We start from the raw sequence: 7,821 nt of genomic DNA on the forward strand, positions 1-7,821 counted from the left end.
GATCTTGTGATGTGGAAGAAATAAAAGCGACGGGCTGCATAATAAAGGTCCATATCACAAGTGGCAATATAAAGTGACGTTCTTTTGCATTAAGATTTCGTGCATCCAACCATAAAAGCACATGACAACCTTTGCTTCCCTCTACGAAGGGCCTATCTTTTATTCTTGTCTTATACTTCATGCAAAGATTCATGGTGATCTTCACCTTTCCTTTTTACATTTTATCCTTTGGCAAGCACAATGTGTTGGAAAGATCCTGATATATATGGCTAATTGGATGTGGGTTTGCATGAACTATTATTGTTGACATTACCCTTGAGGTAAAAGGTTGGGAGGAAAAATTATAAGCCCCTATCTTTATCTGTGTCCGATTAAAACTTCATAACCATAAATATCACGTGAGTGTTAGCAATTATGAAAGACTAAAAGATGGTTGAGCATGTGGACTTGCTGAGAAGCTCTTATATTGACTCTTTCCTATGTTATGATAAATTGCAATTGCTTCAATGACTGAGATTATAGTTTGTTAGTTTTCAATGAAGTTTCTGATTCATACTTGAGTATGTGAATGAATTGTTACTTTATCATAAGAGATCATATGACAATATATATATGTGTTGCTGTTCTAAGAATGATCATGATGCCCTCATGTCCGTATTTTATTTTATTGACACCTCTATCTCTAAACATGTGGACATATTTTTTGATTTCAGCTTTCCCTTGAGGACAAGCGAGGTCTAAGGTTTGGGGAGTTGATACGTCCATTCTGCATCATGCTTTTATATCGATATTTATTGCATTATGGGCTGTTATTACACATTATGTCACAATACTTATGCCTATTCTCTCTTATTTTACAAGGTTTACATGAAGAAGGGGAATGCCGGCAGCTGGAATTCTGGGCTAGAAAAGGAGAAAATATTAGAGACCTATTCTGCACATCTCCAAAAGTCCTGAAACTCCACTAGAATTATTTTCAGAATATATAAAAAATATTGGGCGAAAGAAGTACCAGAGGGGGGGCCACCCACCGTGCACGAGGGTGGGGGGCGCGCCCTACCCCCCTGGACGCGCCCCTGCCTCGTGGGCTCCCTGGTGGCCCTCTGATGCCCATCTTTGGCTATATGGAGTCTTTAATAGAGGAAAAAATCATAAGCAAGCTCACGGGACGAAACTCCGCCGCCACGAGGCGGAACCTTGGTGGAACCAATCTAGGGCTCCGACGGAGCTGTTCTGCCGGGGAAACTTCCCTTCGGGAGGGGGAAATCATCACCGTCGTCATCACCAATGATCCTCTCATCAGGAGGGGGTCAATCTCCATCAACATTTTCACGAGCACCATCTCATCTCAAACCCTAGTTCATCTCTTGTATCCAATCTTTGTATCCAAACCTCAGATTGGTACCTGTGAGTTGCTAGTAGTGTTGATTACTCCTTGTAGTTGATGCTAGTTGGTTTACTTGGTGGAAGATCATATGTTCAGTTCCATTATGCATATTAATACCTCTTTGATTATGAACATGAATATGCTTTGTGAGTAGTTACGTTTGTTCCTGAGGACATGGGAGAAGTCTTGCTATAAGTAGTCATGTGAATTTGGTATTCGTTCGATATTTTAATGAGATGTATGTTGTCATCCCTCTAGTGGTGTCATGTGAACATCGACTACATGACACTTCACCATTGTTTGGGCCTAGAGGGAGGCATTGGGAAGTAATAAGTAGATGATGGGTTGATAGAGTGACAGAAGCTTAAACCCAAGTTTATGCGTTGCTTCATAAGGTGCTGATTTCGATCCATATGTTTCATGCTATGGTTAGGTTTACCTTAATACTTCTGTTGTAGTTGCGTATTCTTGCAATGGGGGTTAATCATAAGTGGGATTCTTGTCCAAGTAAGGATAGTACCCAAAGCACCGGTCCACCCACATATCAAATTATCAAAGTACCGAACGCGAATCATATGAACATGATGAAAACTAGCTTGACGATAATTCCCATGTGTCCTTGGGAGCACTTCCCTTCATATAAGAGTTTGTCCAGGCTTGTCCTTTGCTACAAAAAGGATTGGGCCATCTTTCTGCACCTTATTTACCTTTATTACTTGCTACTCGTTACAAATTGCCTTATCACAAAACTATCTGTTACCGATAATTTCAGTGCTTGTAGAGAATACCTTACTGAAAAATGCTTATCATTTCCTTCTGCTCCTCGTTGGTTTCGACACTCTTATTTATCGAAAAGGCTACGATAGATCCCCTACACTTGTGGGTCATCAAGACTCTTTTCTGGTGCCGTTGCCGGGGAGTGAAGCGCCTTTGGTAGGTGGAATTTGGTATGGAAAAATTTATATAGTGTGCTGAAATTTACTGTCACTTGTTACTATGGAACATAATCCTTTGAGGGGCTTGTTCGGGGTATCTTCACCCCGACCAGTAGAGCAAAGATTTGCTCCTCAACCTACTGAACCTATTGAAAATGTTTACTTTGAAATTCCTTCGGGTATGACAGAGAAACTGCTAGCTAATCCTTTCACAGGTGATGGAACATTACATCCTGATTTGCACCTAATCTATGTGGATGAAGTTTGTGGATTATTTAAGCGAGGTGTGGGTGAGTAGAGGGATAGCCAGGCCAGGGATGCGAGTATGGTGGGGTCGTAAGGCCTGCCCGACAGCACACGCGGCCATGGGAGGCGGGAGCAGGTGGTTCCGCCGGCGCTGGTTTGGGCGGCTGGAGCAGGAAGATTAGAGACTGAAGAAGCATGATTGCCGTTAGATTGACATCTAACAATCTGACGCTGGTAGAGTGGATTGTTGACTAAGTTCCTTTTTTGAGAAACCCTGCGTATGCATGAACTTAGTAGGCCCACAAGTCAGCCTCCAAATCTGTGGCAGACAACATAGAGCCCATTTGTTATTTTTTCAATAATTGGCAGCCCATTTGATAATTCTTAAGTAATTCATTACAACCCATTTTCTTCCCAGGACCACGGTCAAAAATTTCAACCTTATTTTTCATATTTCAATGGAGTCTGAACTGTTGTAATCCCAAAATGATAAACATTTATTTTTTAAGAACTTATTGATTTGCCAACAAAATTAATTTGTTTTTGTAAGAAAATAAGACGTGGGACACTTGAGTTGGTTTAAGGGAAAACCAGTGGTAAAAAAATCAATGCTGGGAGGGAAAACAACAACAAAAATAAGGATGTAAATATGAAAAGGGAACTTTATGTATTTTTAATATAATGATACGTGTATATAAACTAGTAAAACTATAGGTAGAGATTAGAAAACAGAAGTAGGACAAGGCGTTTCAAGAGGAAAATAGAACTGGGTTGTGTGTTTAATTCAGTAAAAAAAATTGCCTACGGATGTTCTAAGACAAAATATAACTAACACTGGCGGGCCAGAGGCCAGTAGATACCTGCTGGATCTTTGTGCCCCATTCTCGTCATGGGCCGGGCCTGTTAAAAACAAAACCAAGCATGGCAGTCTACAACCCAGTTGAAACTTGCTCGACCTGAAAAAACAATATACCTGCTCGATAAACGAGAGAATTCTGCAAGTACAGACTGATAACTGGGATCCAAAAGGTATATTGTTCTTTCATCATGATAATAAGTGCATGCACTTGTTTCAAAAAATTTGGAGAACTGGGAATTCGAACGGCAGGTGCTTATGCTACCCATCAAATAAAAATCAGGTGCCTAAAAATTCATTTTGAAACAAATGATTCAGCTTTATATCCACGTCGACCCTCGGCATGATGGTTGGAAGAAAATGCCAAGTTCATACCAAAAGACCGTTAACAACAATACCAACTTGCGGACGACAAGGTAGTACATGTACCAATACCAAACTAACTTATAATCTTTTTAGTCCTGGCCCTAGTGGTCGTCTAGTAGAAAATCTTACAGAAGACCAGCTCCCGCTCCTTCTCTTGCTCCAGGTCCCCGAGGTGGTACTAGTGCATCACCCAGTTGGTCCTCTGCTAGTCGAAGTTCTTGTTAGTGTGCAGCACCAGAACCTTTTTGCTGCCCGTCTGCCGACCGTTGACCATCACCACAAGGTATTGCCGGTCTTGTGCCACATCGCGTGCATGACGCACTCTGACTGTATCTTGCGACGCGTCCACGTTCCCCTTTTGAACGCCCTGGAGTTGCGCTGGAAGAAATGCTTGCTTAGGCCACTCAGTGTGATACCTGCAGTATTGTCGAATACAGGCTTTAGTGTATGTAGTTGGCATTTTCATAACATCTTTGGTATGCTGCAATCACTTGTTTCACTTTTTATTAACTGTCAAATTGTAATTTCTTCACTAGGTCTGCATCTAAAAAGAAAAATAGAGCTATAAACAAAGGAATATGTTTGTGCAAGTAGATGGTCCATCGGTGTCTTACCTGGAAGTTTCTCAGGATGGGTGTAGCATATGCCATGCTCGCTGTCGATGGTTGGTATGAACAAATCGATGAGAGGGTGAGATCTCGCGCTGTCAGCACTCACTTTGGCCTCAAGGTGCTCGATCAGCTCCTGATCCGTGGGATCGAACTTGACGCTAGCCGGCAGCACCGACTAATCCTTCTTGGACTTGCATCGATTAATTCCAGTTATATGGTACTCAATGTATGATCAATCGACTGTTTTAAGTGAATGATGAAAGATTTCGACAGATAAGTGGTACTCCAAATCTGAAGTCCACAATACCCGAACACGCCGCCGGGACTCTTGTGTCACCTCACCCGCGGCGTGTTGTCACGTCAATTCAATGTGAGGACATGGTGAATAATTTGACCGACGTATACTAGTACTGCTACTGTACTACTTACTAGTCATATTTAGTGTCACATTTTAACCATATGTTTAGCTAACAAAATGTCAATGCATGTCACCGAAAATTATTCCATTGAATGTTCAAATACGAATAAAACGATATAATTTTTTGTGACATGCATTAACATTTAGTTAGTGAAATTTATGGTCAAAATTTGACACAAATTACGAAGGGGACAAATAAACCAGGAGGGGGGGGGTAGTAGTACGAGTAGCACAATATACGGTATAGAGGACTAGTACCAATTTAGAAATGGAGTAAGAAGTTACAAGGCTGTGGGACAGACTTTGTAGGCTACATGAGTAATACAAAATATAATTCCCATTGGACAACACTTTCACCAACAAGTACACACTTGAAGCCTAATTGATATATATAGCAATCATGAGGTTATACTCATAATATCTATTCTAACAATCATTAGATGCCAATTGTTCTCATATCAACTCTAACAATAACATGTGTGGTCATAAAAATCTAGGAAATGAGAGGAACATATAGCAATGATGTGGTTATAGACATACTATCTATTATAAATTTGTAACAATGAAAAGTCAGTCGTATTCATAAGGTAAAGATGAGATGAGATAGAACAATTACACGACGATAGGTTCCACCAGTATAGGCAGCCAATCTGTGCGTTGACCGCATAAACGATGCCATAGTGCACCATAGCATCAGACAGAAATTTTGCCTCAACATGATTGACAATGAGCCATAACCATGTATGGCGACCAGATTCTAGATAGACTAATCCCATGTTGAACAAGGCGATGAGCTTGTAATCCATGTAGTCTTCTGATGGTGTGGGAACTTCGCAGATTACAACCTTCAGCAAACAGAGGTCGAGCCAAAAGCTCGACGTGTCTCGTGCATAGTAGGCAGGAGTGTCCGGCGGGCCGCGAGGGTCGATGGCGGCGGTATCCAACGATGGAAGGGTGATCTCTCGCTAGGTGTAGATATCCACGAGACGCCACAGACTACCGGATTGGTGGATGAGGATGATCCAGTTGGCCTTCATGCCCACCCAGTAGTGGCCGCGCATGAAGGACAGGTGGACGAGTAGTGGTAGCATGTCGAGGGGCACCAGGGCAATCTCCGTAGGATCGTCAAATCGGTGTCTGGGGCACCTGCAAGGATCGGGCATCAACAAGCAGGGTGTCTTGAAAAGAGCCGGTCGGTTGTAGATGAGTAGACGGTATAAAGACACCGAACATGCAGCCAGACGGACGGTGCTGAGCAGGTCCATAGATTACAGGTCTGCTCCAAGAGAACATCAGGGAGGGAATTCCAATCGCGGCTCTGCGTGTCAGTCGGTTCTGCCATAGGTTTTTTAGGGTGCTGAGTGATTGGGGTTTTCGGTGCCTGCGAGCCAGTGGGGAAGTGGATTCGGGCGGGCGAGCGAAGAAGATGGCGTGTGTGGCCGAGCAGTGAGAGGGGGGATATGGCATGCACGAGCTACCAAGGAAGATGGCGCGGGCGGGCGGGCAATGGGCGGAGGGAAATGGTGTGCGGCCGACGATGGGGAAGAGAGGAGGAAGAAGAAGAGAGGAGGAAGAAGAGTGAAAGACGGGGAAGAAAGTGCATTAAATCTCAATTCTACTAGTACTACTACCAGGATATATCGTCCTTCGGAGCGTAAATAGTTACGCCGATGACATGTGGGTCTACCTCAAGAGGGCCCATATGTCAGTTAATGGAGGAGAGAGAGAGGTGCATAGGCGTATTTGCGGAAGCATGCACCATTGGAAAACATGATGGCAGTACTGGGTAAGGCTGATTTAGTAACACCAACACGCTGGTTCAGCTTATTAATTAAGTGTCCCATCTGCTGCAGCGTGTATTGTCACTTCACTGTGAAGACTAGTTGAATAGTTGTATCTGACCGAGATGGGGAATAATGGATCGCGAAGACTTCCTATCTATAGTATCCCTATGCCTGTACGCTCATCCTGTCCAACAAGATGAAACATTGTCCAAGGCACCTGGCACCAATAATGTAGGAGTACTAGTACTACCTCCTTTCCGGTTTATAGGGCTCAATTAAAAAATCTCATCAACCAAGGTAGATGATGAGTGTTGGAATAATTTTTGTAGTTTGCAAAAGCACTCATTTAATGCACTCGTTTTCCTAAAAAAATATGTTTACCAATGCATTAATTTTGTGTCAAACTTTGACCATCTACTCTCTCCATCCAGGTGAATAAGTCATCTTTGGTTGTGCATCGTGACCAAGGAGGGAAAAACCAAGAGAACTTAATGTTTATTTGCAAATTAATAGCATTGCATGCAATGAACTAACCATTGCATGTCTTGTTTGGTAGTCCCGAGTCATTGAAAACATGCACGCCCACATCTCTTATTAGTTGATGTGTCAAGAAACGAGGTGGGAGTTAATGCACCGCGCCTAAGTGTTTTGGGATTATTTGGTTTTCTTAAAGTGATTTATACACCTAGATAGAGGGAGTATTTAACTAATAAAATGGTAATAGATTTCACCAAAAATCGTATCACTGGATTTGTATTTGAACATAGTTTTTAATGGTATAGTTTTTTATGACATGCATTGACACTTTGTTAGTTAAATTTACGGTCAAAATTTTACACTAAGTACGAAGGGGACCATTAAACCAGGACGGAGGTTTATATACAGGTCAATAAAAAAATCATCAACCAATTTAGTAGTAAATGATGAGTGCCCCAAGATTTTTTTTTCTGAAAGTACTCAATAATGGGCTTGTTTTCCTCAAGAAAATTGTGTTTACAAACGTATTAATTGGAATGCATGCATGAGGAACAAATGACCAGAACTTTTACATGCATTGGTGAGTTATCTCTTAATTCTTGAATGCAACATTTTAGTGAAGCTTGAAATATGAACATGTCAATGGGAGGGAGTAAAAGCCTCATGCATGCATGCAACATGCAACAATCACACGTACACATGGATGCACGCAACACTCACGCACCCATGCGGCACACAACA

The sequence above is a fragment of the Triticum urartu genome, chromosome 4 (genome assembly GCF_003073215.2).
Source record: "Triticum urartu cultivar G1812 chromosome 4, Tu2.1, whole genome shotgun sequence".
Lineage (NCBI taxonomy): Eukaryota > Viridiplantae > Streptophyta > Magnoliopsida > Poales > Poaceae > Triticum > Triticum urartu.